General features: G+C 38.2%; 1 protein-coding gene across 6 annotated transcripts in view; it reads right to left on the bottom strand.

Annotated features, from left to right (window-relative positions):
• The window catches only part of TSC22D1 (TSC22 domain family member 1), a 95,479-nt gene that overhangs the window by 50,277 nt on the left and 29,097 nt on the right, over positions 1–16,105 (bottom strand). The window contains exons 3-5 of one of the 6 annotated variants that reach the window (XR_010612394.1): positions 6,859–7,083; positions 5,675–5,866; positions 2,557–4,681 (exon numbers count right to left, since the gene is read on the bottom strand). The exons of 2 other annotated variants lie outside the window; for them this stretch is intronic. The gene's annotated coding sequence lies outside the window, so the exon portion shown is untranslated. Of the gene's footprint in view, positions 1–2,556; positions 4,682–5,674; positions 5,935–6,858; positions 7,084–16,105 lie in introns of those variants that run through there. 3 more of the 6 variants (XR_010612392.1, XR_010612393.1, XR_010612395.1) reach the window with 3 other exon arrangements.

Here is a 16,105-nt window from a genome sequence, read left to right on the forward strand (position 1 = left end):
CCTTAAGGAGCTGAGATTTCCCAATTTTATGCCTTAACTTTTTCTTACGTATCAGAAATGAAGCTTTGGACAAAGAGATAAAAGCCTGTTACTTGTCAGTAATTTCTGCAAAGCGACTTTGGTAGTCCAGTCTTTCCATTCTTCCTGTAGCTCCATGCAAAGAGCACAGAGCAATGTATTTCACCTTGTCCTTTTAACAAAGGTTTCCTACCATAAGCAGCAAAAGATTTGCAAGCTCATGCTGCCTAGGCAGTTAAACCAATTTTAACCAAAGTAATAAAGAGCGCATAAGCTGAAGAATACACTATCATATTTTTACTAGTATTAAGACTACGAAAGCATCTCCCCTTCAGACTACAGCTTCTCTGCAGCACTGTTTGAAGCGTCTTTTCATTTTTCACCGAAAAAGCTGAAATCAAAGCATGAGACAGGTAATTTACCCAAATGCCATACCAGTAATTCAAAAGATTATGTAAAGTGATACTAATATCTAAAGAATGCTTCTCCTGATTAGCAGTTTACATTTGCTGGCAATCTGTCTGCATTATTACTATCACACTTTGAATGTGGGCTCCAAAAGAGGTAATTCCACTTGATGAATAAACCTCAGTTCCAAGTCAGCACAAAGCTAAGATTGGGGGGGGGGACGGGGGACGGGGGACAAACAAACAAAAAAACCTGTCCAAATCACATTTCAATCTTCAACAGTCAATTTTGATCACAAATATATTTATGATCATAAACATAAGTTTATTCAAATTCTTGCTATTTGTTCAAATGCTATTTACTTCACAACTGCTATCTTTATCTGAATTCAGCAAGAGGGGGTCACATACTGGTAAGGCTGAAACTGTTGAAGCAGCTACAAAGACAAAAACTACCCAAGTCACATGCACCTCTGCAATCTCTTACAGCCATCCACCAGGATAAATAAAATTCTTTTGCCCCATAAAATTAATACCTATTTGTGAAAGATTTCTTCACTTACTGTCCTGTAACAGAAGCCTAAACCCCACAGACTTTCCTAACCTCCATAATGCAAAAAAACATCACTTTCTAGCGGGGAGAAAGAAAAGGAAAGCCACTCATGTACAAGAGTGGATCAAGGAAACTAAACAATGCACAACTGTATTCATAAAAACACAGAAGTGTTTGGGTTGGAAGGGACCTTAAAGCTCATCCAGTTCCAACCCCCCCTGCCAGGGGCAGGGACCTCTTCCACTAGACCAGGTTGCTCCAAGTCCCATCCATCCTGGCCCTGAACACTGCCAGGGATAGGGCAGTCACAGCTTTTCTGGGCAAAACAGTATTAGAACAATAATTTTATGGTCTTAAAAACTAAAAGTGATCAAGAAGTGTCACTGTCATCAGTAAATGCCATTACAGACAACCCAGTTTAAATAGCAAAACCCAACAATTCCTGGAACAACCCATCAACTCACCTCATGTTGCTGATAATCAACTTATGGACCTGGCTCAGGAGCTGGGCACCAATTCTTCATAAAGTCCATGCAAGAAATTAAACTGGAACATTTGTTACCATTGCTTTCAAAAGAACACCTTTTTCCAGTTTTCAATTAAAACTGCTTTTCTAAACTAACACCTAAAATTCCATTCATTCTTTCAGGGATCAGTAACAGAGGTCTGGCAAACCGAGGTAGCAGTCTTTCTTCAATCAAAAACAAAACAAACAAAAAAAAAAGAAAAACAAAACACACACACACACACAAAAAAAAAAAAGAAGAGCTGAAAAAGGCTTTTTGTCAGTGCTACCTGGTTAAATCCCAATGCCCTGAAAACAGGACTGGAGAAATGAAATCCAGCTTACAACACACCACTGCTGATGGAACCAGCCTGGCTTTCAGAAGTTGACAGAAAACTGTTACCCATCTTCCTCACTGTAAAAGCAAGGGACCACAAACACTCCAGAACCTATGCTTTTTGTTCTCATTTCTCATTTATAAAAATCAACATTGTTTTCTGGTTTACAAAAGGGGCACATTTTTTTGATACCTCTCCCTCCCTTAAACTGTTCTAAACTGACAAAACATCTCTCACAAGTGACAGATTTAGCTCTGCCTGAAGAACAACTTTAGCAAGATTTTCCCCCAGATTCCCTTATCAGAATACCTCCTCATTCCCAAGGCATCCTATAACAGAGAAAGAGTTGCAACATAAACCACAGAGGGTGGACGGAAGGTGGAAAGAAGAAAGCAAGTCTTTCAGGTTAAACAAGATAGCTCTTCTGGGACAGGGAAAAGGGAGCTGTCAAAAGCCAGGATTTTACTGCCTGGCTATGAAACAATTAGGAGCTGGCATCTGATCAAGAAGATGTAAAGGATTACATGCAGTAAGTTAGGTAGCTCAAATGCTCAAGGAATCTCGAAAGAAACAGAAAGAGGAAAAATATTAACACTGTCTGTTTAACGAAATTCTGTTAGTACTGGGGATTTAAAACCTCTAAAATCATTGTGTTTCCTGGCATTCTGGAGTCACTCAGAAAAATCATTCAATATTCATACAATTACGTTAAGTACAATATAAACAAGAAGAAAATGGTTTCAGATATCTTTATTTTTTAATAACACAAAGGCAGGAGTTATTGCTCTAAAGATGTATCAAGAACCCAGGATTCCAGCTGCAGAACTAAGAGCATGATAGTAACACACTAACACAATGGTAATAGACAAGAAGTATCAAAATACTGACTGTAGAACAGCAACAGGCTTTTTGGCTTGTTTGGGGTTCTTTTCCTTATTGTGACGTGGGGGTTAAAGTCATTTTAGCAACTGAGACAATAACATTAGAAACAGTTCTCAGTGCTCTTATTAAGTATTTGATGGTCTTAAATTACCTTATTCTACAGAACAAAATGATCAACAACTGTGGTTGAGGCAAGTACACCTTTTAAGAAAGGCAAAAAAAAAGATACCAGACTTTAAATGGGTGAGAAGTTAGAAAAATGGGTATTTTCAACTAAAAGCACTGCTGGCACAGATCTCCACAGACAGCAGTATTTACTTCCGAGACTCGCATATCTCCAGCTTCTAACTTCTAGGTTACTCATGCTCAGCACACAATCCATGTCTATACCTGTAACAACTACTCAGTTTTAAGGTCATCACAAACATATTTCCACATATTAAAAAAAAGTACTGAATTTGATACATTAAAGTGATTTCTCTTTAAACTTCAAAGTTCACAAGTGTTACTGTGGTTGCATAGTTTAACACGCACATCTGACTATCAGTTTTCTAAAAATACCAGGTTATAAATTTAGCATTTTACTCGATAACCACAGAAGCATCAAGACAAAGAAGTCGGATATTCACAGGGAATAAAAATAGGGTATTAAAAAGCCATCCAACAGAGCCCAAATTTTAAAAAGTCCAGTGGAAATGGCTCACTACATAAGTATGTACTTAAATGGCACCATCTGAACCATTATTTTTAGAATGTACTAAGACTGCAACGCATTCCATCACAGTAAGAAGTCACAACTGCCATGAAGCAGTAGCCTCAGGGCTATGTTAAGACTGCTCAACAATTTAAATAGGCTGGTGCATTTAATGAAAGATCCAGGCATTAGTTAAAAAACAATGTTTTGTGGCAACTGATTTAGGAAATTAATTGGATTCAAGCACAAGCATCTGACTAGTTTACTCCAACTGCCAGAAGCAGAAAACAGGAAAACAAAAGTGATCTTTACCTACTACCAGCCGGCCCAGGTCACCCTCCTGCCACTTCTTCTCACACTCAGCTTCAGAACAAAGCTTTCCCCTTTCCTAATCTGAACATTAAAGTCAGTCCTATTCTTCAAAACTAACTTCCTATAGCAAAAAGAACAAAAAGTACACAGGCATGCGTGTGTGTGTGTTGCTCAGTACTGCCAAACATAAGGTTTTTATTTGAGATCTTGCAAGACAGAGTACAGAATCCCTTAGAGAGGGAGAATTAAAAGCTTTCTGCTTTCTAACAAATAACTTTTCACTCTTAAAGCAAAATCAAAGTTTTTTCCACTTTCACAGCTCTCTACACTTTCAACATACCTTCTCTTGACACAAACCCACAGGAAACTTCAGAAGATGCAGTACTTCCCATACTGCCCATTATGTCATTTTTGGCTCACTTATTTTTAAGTAAACTTGGAGAGTTTGAGGCCTAATTAAACACCATTTTCACAAGAAGCTTTTTATTTTTTCTAATAATTTAAATGGACTATAAGCAGAAAAGGCTTTACAGATATAACACTCTGAACCACAGAAGAACCCTGTTTCACAGATCCATAGGGCATCTCCTATGTAGGAGACAGCATGCTCTGACTGCATTAGACCTGTACACTCTTAAACTTGGATTTACTGACTGGATCTTCAGATAGGAAGATGCCAGGTTTAGGTTTTATAAAAGACATCTTTATGACATGGTAACAGAAGGACCGTGGAAGGCCAAACAAATCTCCTAAGGAATGATACATTAGAAGTAATTTTCTGCCTAGGCCTCCATTTCTAGGGTGGCTCTGTGTGATGGAAAAAGGAGTCATTTCTTTCCCAATCCCATTTTTGTCAGAAGATCCTGCTTAAGGAAGGCCAAGATCCAAACCCAGTCATCTTCCAGCAACATAAATGGCTCTCAAGATCTTCTGCTGAAGGCTTGTGATGCAGTATAAAGGTTAGAAGATGTCCTGAAGCAATTTGGAGGGAATGAAGAGGGAGAGAAGAGTCACAAGATGCACCAAAGTAATAATGCATGTAACATAGTTCCAAATGACTTCAATTCAGCATGAAAGAGGAACTGGCAAAATCTCGTTAGAATCTCACTGCCAGTTTTCAAGTGATTCCTTTTGCTAAAAATCAAAAGGAAATTTAGAATAAACTTCCTGTGCCAGCAATGACATAGCTGGAGAAAGAAAGCTCTGACTGCAGGCTACCGATGTTTGTAAGGAAGAGGCTGTTGCTCTGCACAGCAATGAAGCAAGAAAGGCAGAATTTACCTGAGCTGATTCTACTGATTCCCCTTCTCTGAGGGGGATTGGGCCAGAGGGATTGCTGATCATGTGGGTTACCAGCAGCACATCCCCTTTAATCAGGGTGTTTCAGTCTATTCATATGGACAAAGAAACAGGACTTAACCCACCAGCCACAGGCTCCGCTGAAGCAAGAATGCATTAACATGTTTAGAACTGGGGAACTTTTTCAGTGCTGGGAATCAAGTTGGATTTCAAACCCATTTGGCAGCCTCCACCTTTTTGCACATTCAAACCTAGCACTGGTGTGAAGAGACAGGGAGGAGATGAAACCTGTGTGGCTAAGGGCCATGTACAATCGCTGGCCTTACCTTGGCCCCAGCCACCATTTTCTGCTCTTGACTTTGTTTCCTGTCTAGAAAAGGGCCAGACAAAGAATGTCATTAGTCCTTCAAAGAACTGAAGTACAAATATGACCCACAGACAGGAAGCTTATACAGAGGCATAAAAAAAACATTCTTTCCATGTGCTCAGGATATGTTTTTCTCCTCTCTCTCCCCCACATTTTCTCATTAAACTGCTCATACTCTTTCCCTCTCTCAGCCTAGAGAAGTGGAAGACAATATAAACAGGGAAAAAAAGCATAGAGAAACAGCATAAAGTCCATCCTTCACACCTGAGTGGATGGCAGTTCAAAGGGGCCCTACCTACCTGCAACCCTGTTGTTTGCTTCAAGAACTCTGTTTGCCCAAGGAAAAAGAGACGAGCAAATCCTGGAAGCAGATCCTTCCCCAAAGGAAGTTTCTTTCTGAGTCTGCAACCTGGAGCTTTTGCTTGAGACTCAGTCCTCTGAGCGGATTCTTTCTTCAAACTCTCACACTGGTTCTTTACTTTTGTGGGCAGCTGGAAAAAGAATGAAGCCGTAGGCTGAGGCAGGGACTCCATACTTCCAGGATAGGGAGGCAGAAAGACTGGAGGGGAAGGAAAAGTGCTAGTTGGTAACTTCTTGAATAGTGATCTGCATTCCCTCATTTCCTGCCACACAGAGACACACACATAGTCACTGCAATAAGGGAGGATGACAAGAGATGAGTACTAGACATGCAGTTTTTTCATGCTTTGATGCCAAAAAAATAAAAAAAAAACAAAGTGTTGAGCTGTGAACTTTCAAGACTTTTAAGACATCTACCAATAGATGACAGCAATCGTAAGATGTTTTGTCCAGAAAGTTCTCTGTTTGTTACAAGTAGATGTAGGTGTGGGGGAATTCAGTGCTCATTTATTAAAAAAAAAAAAAAAAAAAAAAGGGGGGGGGGGGGAAATTTTCAAATCTTCTCCTCTGTTCACTTTCTCTCAAGTGAATTAAAAATGGCATCTATTGGAACACAGTGAATGTCTCCCCATAATCTCCTTAAGAAGAAATGATTATACTTACCTGAATGTTTCCCTTACCAATGACTTCCTAATCCCACCCCCAACTCTTCTGTAAGGGCCTTACTCCAATTTCAGGTCTTCTACTCTAGTCAAAAAATCAGATTGATTAAACACCAACAGCAGTTTAATGCTCTTGTGACAACCTCTGACCTAACCTAGGCATATTTTCATTGCTGTGGAAGCTAAAAACCTACCCGAGTTCCTGGATCAAGTTTCTGGAATATTCCTCTTTTTCCTAGATGATCCTAGGAGTTAATTGTCATTACTTGAACAATGAAAATATAATGCCCAAGAGCTGAAATTTTCTTCACAGATCCCAAAAACTGACAGATGTGTGAAATTTTATCAGAAGCATAGAGCCAACGTGCAACAAAAAAGAACTACAAGTCACTGGACCCAAAACACAATTATACTCATAGCCTCTCATGTATGTGTTTACTTATTAGTACCCATTACAATACCTTACGCACAACAGCAGCAGTGGCTAGTGTTTGCATGTAGGGTAGCTGTTGAGCTGTATGCGTCATATGAGGCACTATCATTTTGCCTTCATTGCTCTGAAGACACCAGTTAGAGCATGATCCAATAGTTAACCAAGAAGGTATGTTCCTCTTTATGCAATTTCATCCATTCATTTGGGGGCAATTTTGATGGGGTTTCTTCATCCTCTCCTTTAGAGCACACACCTAAACAAAACAGTCTTATAGTTAGGTATCTTGCATGTCCTTCAGTTATCAGCTTTTCCCTCCTCAAAAACAACTTTCCTTCATTGTGGTTCAAATAATAAAAGACATTTGGGGGGAAAAAAGCTAGATTCTGTCATTAAAACCACAGCAATAATAGTTTTCTTCAAACACATTTTTAATTTCTGCTGTCAGAGTAGTAGGCAGGAAAACTTCCTTTCTTTTTTTCCCCAAACAGGTGATGGATAAAGCCTTCAAGGACAGAACCTGATATCCTACAGTAATTAAAACAGAAAAATCAGCAAGTTTCTTCCAAAGAAACTGCTTGGGCATGCAGAAATACATTCTGCTTCTTGGTTCCTCTGGAGACATTGCATATGGTGACAGTGCCTCAATCTAAGGTAAGATGTTTTGCTCTAAATAGCAAGATTACTTTATAGAAATAGGATTATTTGTCTTAATGGAATTCCATGACTTTTCAACAACATGAGACCTTTCAATTTGAAGAAACACTGCCTTTTTGATTCAGATCGACTTTCAACGGTTAAAGAAAGGTCTAAGTCAGGTTCAGTCTCTTCACCCCGCATGCATGTTTTTGTGAAGGAAGGTCTTCCTGTTTGGAGAGAATTAACTGACCAACACATTTAAATGTACTTGGCCAACAGCTGTCTCCAGCATGATGTTTTATATTCCCCTTTTCTAGTAATATACGGGATAAACGATAAAAAGAAGAGAAAATATAATAAACAAAACATGTTCAGTGTAAATTTCTACTGCTCTGTACTTGCTGGCTAAGTAGCTATCATGAAATGAGAGTAAAATTAAAAGCACATTTCTTAACATTCCCATGGGAATGGAAGATTCTTTTTACCAGACAACTTGCAATATCTTGAATCTCATGAGCTAACATTTGTTACTTACAATTCATAACTACAATGCCATATACAGCATCATAGGCTTCATTTCAGGTGATAATTTGAAGCCTACAAACAGTACTAACACTTCCAGTCAATATTCTTTTCCAGCTCAAAGCAACAGAAGGTATCCAAGCAAATCAACCCAGATGAAGCAGCACGATCCAGAACCATGATCTGCAATATCGAAGGCTGCCTTTGAGAAATCCTCTTTTACCAGGCAAAGATAAGATCCTATTCACTGGAAAAAGTTTCCAGATCACCTACTGAAGTTTCTGGGGTGTAGATGACAGGTTATTTGGTCTTATTCCTTTCACGTAGGAGTTCAGTAGAAGAGACAAAGATCCAATGTCATTGCAAGGAAAAAAAAAAAATCATAATGGCTTTGTCTATTGGCATTTTCCTCATGGAAATAGCTGAGCAACAAAACAGTTTCTGGAAGATCAATCTGAAACATCCTGTTAGGAATAACGTGTTTTTAAATTCCTTCCCTTACGTCAAGGTCATAGCATCGCTCCTTTCTCAAGAAAGGGAGAACCCTTTACTTCTAATTTTTATCCTTTCATACGTCTTTCTTCCCTTAAAAAGACTTGTTTTGAACTATGAAGAAAGAGGTTGGTAATTTTTGTGTTCTAGCTATCAAAAATACTAGCCTGATTCCTACACAGATACGTATTTCAGGCTGAAACAACTACATCTTTCTGCATTCTGAGATAAGTAACGCTAATAAATACTCCTTTACCTTCCTTTTAAATGTTTAGAAAAGCAAAGAGGTCTAGAAGAGGCCTTCTAAAGCACCCAAATCCCTCTTACAGGAGAAGCTTTTTGGTGCCTCACATCAATCAGCAGAAATGATTAACTCTACTGAGATGGCATGTTGGGCCAGCTTAAGGAGCTGAATATACAACAGCTTCTCAGTCACTGAATTGTAGAGTTTGCTGATTTACCTCAAGTGCAGGCTATGATGAGATTCTTCTAGTTGGAGCAGGTAGAAATTACGGCTGTGATGACACAAGAACAATGTATGTTTATGATCTTCAACTATAGATGAAGTCAGGAAAGGCACTGGTAGTTCTATTTGTGAACACACAGAAGACAGTAAGGAATCCTTTAATTGATGTTCTCATCTCCTTCAGGCAAATAAAGGAATCTCCGCAATGTATTTTCACAGTGACCGGAGTGTTTGAAGGAAAACTCCCTATAGTGCTTTCTTCTGCCTTCCTTTTCTATATAGCAGGTTTCATTGACCACTAATTCAAAATCCAGTGAGAATAGTGATCCCTGTTCTTCTGCATCAGTAAGCAGAAGCTCAATAACCAGTCAAGAAAAGTTTAAACAACTGCAAATTCTACATAATACCATTAGCAAAATAAGTCAAAAACTGAGAGTATGTAACTGGTAAGCGGTACGGAATATAAGCAACAATATTTTTTTTATTTCTAACACTGCAGCTCCAACAGCTACAGGATCCAAGTGAAAGAACATGGAAACAAAATGCAACCTGCCACAGCAGACTGAAGTTACCTGCAGCTAGATCAACTGCTTCTCAACCCAAACTGAAAATTTAAAGCATCATGTAGTTATTTTAAAGCGCAACCACAATATGGAATACTTGCGGTTCCCAAAGTAAAACTGATTCTAGGTTAAACAGTTGATGCCCTGCTGCCAGTATCCATACCTCTTGAACCATGTGCAGGCTGCAAACCCACTGCAGGATCTATGCACCAGCATTCAGTTGAACTGTTATTCAAAATAAATATCACAAGAACAACAAATTTTAGTAAAGTACCTTTTTCCTGAAAACTAGCACCAACATGACAGGCACATTACAATATCAACAGGAGCAATGTAAGGCTGACTTCAAATTCCGCACTATCGACACTGTAAAAAAAAAAATACTAGTTTCCCAAAACTTCCTGGGTTTGTCTTTTTTTTGAGGGAGGAATGGTGGGCAGCAGGGAGTAGGGGGAGTGAAAAGGCAGAGAGGACTTGATACGATAGCAGGGAAGAAGTCATTGAGCATTCATATCATATTAGGAAAAATTTCTTCACTGGTAGGGTGTTGAGGCACTGCACAGGTTGTCCAAAGAAGCTGTGGCTGCCCCATCCCTGGCAGTGTTCAAGGCCAGGCCGGATGGGGCTTGGAGCAACCTGGTGTAGTGGAAGGTGCCCCTGCCTGTGGTAAGGGCTTGGAACTGGATGAGCTTTAAGGTCCCTTCCAACCCAAACCATTCATGTCTATGATTACAACAGCTACACTAGATAATGTTATCAAGTCCCAAAATGCAGAAAAGGCATCAAAATCATTGATCAAAGTGTTGATGTTAAAATAGTAAGTTTCATACAACCAATAATTAAAAGCTAATCTTGCAGACAAATAGAATGGTAGGAATCGTGACTTTCTGAATTTCAGACTTGGCATTTGGCCTCTCTCCAGAATGTTTTGTGCTCAACTTCTTTAAAGGCCTATGAACCAGAGAGGGCCATGGCAATGTCTAGATTATCAGACAAGGTGTCAGACAATACCTGCTCAAGACTTGCATATGTACCAGCTCCTGAAAGGCCCTTCCCAGGAGTGATAAAAAGCTACAGCTTTTCTGAACTCAGCATGACAGAGAATTCTAGAACTGTATATAGCTGTCGCAGCACCGCACACTTGAGAAACACAGCCAGTGTTTCTTGGCAGATACATAACAGCAGGAAAACACATGGGGTATGAAATTGAATGTTAACTTAATTATAGAAAACACTACCTTGTAAAAATAATTACCATTAATAGATGCATCAATTTTATAAAATTTAAGAAATGGGTATATTTGTTAAATAATGTTATAATTATTTTTCATTTTTAAAACTTCACATTGCAAGCATATTTCTGGATGTATTTATTAACATGCTTTTTGTTTCTTGTCAGCTTTGTATGCCACGTACAGTTGAGAGCAAACCTTTTTCTGGCCTAACTAAACCACATGTTAAATCACATTAACAGACTTTACTGGCACCAATATACAATTCTGCCATAAAGACAGACCTTCATTCAACCTTAAGAGAAATTCTTTGCTCCTGGGCAGAGTACATAAGCTACTATTTAAAAATATTTTTTACCTAAAAAAAACCAAAACCTCAATGTTTTTAAGACATCATATGAATGGCTTGCTTTTGTTGTTTGCTTTTTTCCTCCTTAAGTCTACTATAGCAAAGGTTATAGCATTTATGTATACCTTGAACTTACTTGAAATTACATAAAATCTCTAGTGTCTATACTTTCCTTTTTGGCTCTTAATGACTGAATTAAATAGGCAAGCCATGCATTTATATGTAATGAGGTTTCATAAATTTCTTATGATTTTTTTTTTTAAAGCATCATTTTTCTTATCAAGTTCTCAATCTTCACGTAATTCCTACACTTCTCTGGTCAAGGGCTTTCAACCAGGTTATCTGCAGAACCCAGAAGCTGAGACACTGCACATAAACAGTGTTAAGAGGAGTGATTCCCATACTGCTCAGCACCCACACCAGATCGGGGGGGGGGGGGGAAGGGGGTTGCAGGGGTCACATAAAGGTCCAAACCACATTTTCATTTGAAAGTAGCTCAAAGCTTTTTTCTGCAGGTCTTGACCCTTGACCATCTCCTTCATGACTTTTCTGGAGAACTCAAATACAGTAAAAATGCCTGTTTCATGCAATAATTACTTATTTTACTTATATCTATTGAATATTACTCAGTATTTTACTTATATCTATTTAAAAGATTAATTTTAGTGAAGGGCAACATGGATAACTGGAAAATAAGAGCTAAACAAATTGGTTGCCTTTTTAAAGTCAGGAGTTTTAAGTTCTGTTTTGGAAAGTACTCAAAATGTGCATTTCAGAATACGTTATTTTCCATATCAAATACTAATTTCTTTTGCTAAGTGAACTTCCTGACTCTAGAACTTACAAATTTAGCATGCAAACTGACCAAAAGGCTTGATTCTTTCCTTGCTTTCAGTAGTAATAAGAACTCTACAGCTAAAACTGGACTGAGTTTTCTAGTAACTGTTACTGCCAAGACACAAAGGGGTGTCAAATGCTGCTGTAAGCTGTTAGCTTTCCAGCACCAGAAGTGTGCGATGTAACTAAAGCTTATTTTTGTCTTAACGCAAACTAGTAACAGTGGATACAGAAACTAATTCAGACCTGAAACCTGCAAATGACATGCAAGCAAACCAAGATACCTCTGCAACATATAGTCTGACTCTTAGGTTCCAGGTACAAGTTTAAAGAGAATCATGCTTTAGATTAGAATTACTTTTTTTTTTTATTTTTACCTACTAGGAGTTAACAGTACATGGAAGAACATATTCTAGATGATCTCGTGCTGCTGTCACCACACAATATGCTGTCTTTCATTAGCTAATTAAATGCTTTCTGAAGATTTCCTGACTTGATTTTTCTTACCGGACTAGTGCCACAAATTGTGCCATATTTTACAGTATCAAATTAAAACTATGTCATTCAACTTGGAATAAGATTGCTACAAGTCTTATTATAAAAATTCTCACAAGTCAGGTGACGTGAAGGCCATTTGAAATGTATCATTTGGCTCTGCTTAGGTAGAACTGCTTGCACCGAGTTGTCCCTGTATCTTCTCACCATGCAAGCACCTTCACACCTACCTGATCAGACAGAACTTGCAGCTTTTGCACTAGACACAATTAATTTTGGCAGTGCCTCTTCACAGGCATACCAGTGTGCAGTGTTTGACTGTCATTCTGTATCTGTTGAAATATCAGCACTTGGTTTAGGTGTCATGCAAGAAAAAGCAAACAGCATCATGTAATAAATAAAAAAGAATACATATGTAAACATGTGAAGCTCTATTTCTAGCCTAGGCTTACTGCTTTACAAAGCTACTCAGAGCAGGCAAAAAGACATCAAACATCCATACCAAAATAGACACTTACCCCACTGACTGATCTGGGTTGGCAAGTGTTTAACCATACACTGAACCTCACAGGACCCCCTTTCCTTCATTTGAGTCAAGACTTTATTAACAAAAATAAACATAATCCAGGGCAGATAAAACAGTGCTTCCCACAAACTCAGGCAAACACATGAACCCACTTGAAAAAAACACCATTTGAATCACTACTGAACACTTCTGTATATGATTAGTATCTACGACATGCACAGTTTAATTTGAAGCAAGTCTGACAGTAACACACACTGGAGATATTCTTGACACCACTCGCTTATAGCACAAAATTAGTCACCTGATCTCAGAGTTCTGTGCCAAAACGTAAAGGCCAGTTATTTCCTCAAAACAGTTGTTATATTTAATAAAATGCTTCTGCCTGTAAGTTTGGCATATCAGCTCTCATATAAAAGACCAGCAATGTGCCTTTCTTTCCTTTACATTTTAAGGCAAGACTCTAAAATTAGTCTGCAGCAGAATTAAGAATTTTCTGCATTAAAGTTTCTCAGGCTTTAGCTGTGTATTATATGCAAACTCGTATTTTCTACTTCATGGCTTTCTAGCTGCCAATAAAAAAGGTTAAACAAAAAAAAAAAACCACCCTTGCAAGCATTCCATGCTGCCATTACTTCTACATGCTAAAAAGCCTCCATTAGAAAACTACCTTACACACTCGTAAGTCAAACTCCATCTTCCAGTTTACTGAAATGCACAAGAAAAGCAGAGCACACATGACACAGCCAAAGAAAACTGCAATGAAAATGTCTGATCAAGTGGAAGTCCTTCATTGCTGGTTGGCATATACCCAAAATCCATTCTCTAGAAGCTATAGAATTAAGAATTACATTATATAGAATTCGACCAAGAATAAGCTTGCATTTAAGTGTAGTTACTCTTCCAAATAGCTATTTCCCCAAGTTTAAAATTATTCTTAATTCATAGTTTAATACCTGCATAACTGAAATCCCCAAAAGCATTTTGCAGACTAGACCAGAGTTTACTACTGCATAACTTCTTTTTTTCTCCTGCTTTTTTGCTGGACAAGCATTACACTGAGTATTACTTCATGTATATAATTTCACATGTGAACATCACATAATTTTCTGTTATTTCTTCAGTCCAACAGAAAAATTCTGCAAACAGAACTGCCAACTTCATGCTTTGAGTTGTGACTTACTGTAATAGTCAGCTATTCCTAGCCTGGCCAATCTTTTAATGTTCTTTTTCCAAGTCATCAGGGAATAACCATTTACCAGTCAAGTTCTTTCATTCTATTTTATAAAGTAAAGCATATATATATATTTAAGCAGCCTGCATGACAGCCAAATCATGTCTGGTACCCAATAAAACACATTCTAATGGTACTTGCATGGGCAACTGCAAGTTGTTGGAGAGAAGCTATAGGAAGTATTTGGGTGAACAATATGGCACACTGCGAAACAGCATTAAAACATTTCTCCCCTCTATATGAGCTGAATGCAGGTTTCAGAAATATAGCATATTCAAGTTTATGCTGGCCAAAAGTTTGTTTTTTCCAGCAATGTATCTAATATTATAATTCAGTATTTTCATTAATTATTTGTTTTCCTTTCTTGTACATTTAAAATACACAGACAAAAAAAAGGGGTGCAGTAGGAAAACCCAAAAGCACTAAAAATATCAGGAGTCTCATTACTACAGTCAAGTAATAATTTGCTTTCATACTTAACTGCAGTTTATTACAAAAACATGCAATGAAACATGTGCATTTAACAAAACTATATGAAAGATGCTTCCTATCTCCAAAGTGGGAACAGAGAACACTGGAGGGAGGAAGACATGGGGAAGTGTATACTCCACAACTCCAGTGGAATTACCTAAGTACCTGTTAAGAGCACGTACATTGGCACACTGTTCTCAGAGAGCCAATCGTTTAACCATGATAATCTTGGCCACTACGGAAATGAATCATTAACTGGCCCATACAGATTTTTGAGCTCTACCATATCTAGAGCTCAAAATAATACTGAGTATAGACTAAAAACAAAAATGTGCAAACATATGATGAATTTTTAACTGCAGCTTAATACACAGTAGTAAAAGGCATTATTGAGAATGTGTAAGTATTTTACGAGGAAAGGAGACAAAATGTAAATCTTCACATTCCTGCCACTACAGACAATCACTCCATGTCTTCTTTCCTCAGCAATTCCCCAGCATGCATTAACACCACACATATTCCTTCCCTCTTCTTTACCACTTAAATCAGAGGAAATGGTTATTCTGAGCAGTGCCCTAAATGTTAATGTAAAAAGAAAAGTCTACTTGACAGCTAGCAATCACAGAAGTATCATCTGACTACACTGTTTTACATCAATCTTAAGGCAAGTTTAAACTACTCCTACATGTTCATTTGCAGCATAAATATATACTGTCAACAAAATTAATCTGAAGTAAAAACATGACACTGTGGACAAGGACATCAGTAATCCATCTCCCACATGACCTAGTCATAAAGTACGCAATGCAATGGGAGAAACCAAGGTTACTATGAGAAAACCAAATTCACACAAGCTTAACAATCCATTTAAGAATTGTAACCCACGTTAAACACAAAAAGCTACATGCTACAGGAAAACATGGCTCATAGCTATTGTAACAATACTCATCTCCATGACTTATTAGAATTAGTCATCTTGTTCGGTAGATGACTAAAAGTTACTAGTTTAGTTTACACACACAGTTTAAAACTCCATAAACTTGCAAATTTCTATTTATCACACTTGTATGGTTTGCAGTGATAAACAACAACAGACTCTACAAGATTAGTGCCCACTACACATAGCTCTAGCTCAATTTTGATCAGGTCTTCAAAAGAAGATGACAAATCAAGTATTTCTGCTGCATGCTCCCTACAAACCTACCTCTGAAGCCACTGGTCAATTTAAATCCAGTTTGACACCTCAAGGAACAGGAGAGTGTTGTAACAACAATGCAGTAGATGAGCATGGTCCTATTTCTCCCACCACAAGCACAAGGCAAGGGATGGCAAGGACAAGACGCAGCCCCAACATTACTCATCTTGATGGATGACAACAAGAGATCCAGGTAGCGCACCTCAAGCTGAGAGCACAGCAGCCCAGCCTGTGTTTTTGAAGGCAGGCAGCAAGCCAAA

The sequence above is a fragment of the Lathamus discolor genome, chromosome 4 (genome assembly GCF_037157495.1).
Source record: "Lathamus discolor isolate bLatDis1 chromosome 4, bLatDis1.hap1, whole genome shotgun sequence".
NCBI classification, from domain to species: domain Eukaryota; kingdom Metazoa; phylum Chordata; class Aves; order Psittaciformes; family Psittacidae; genus Lathamus; species Lathamus discolor.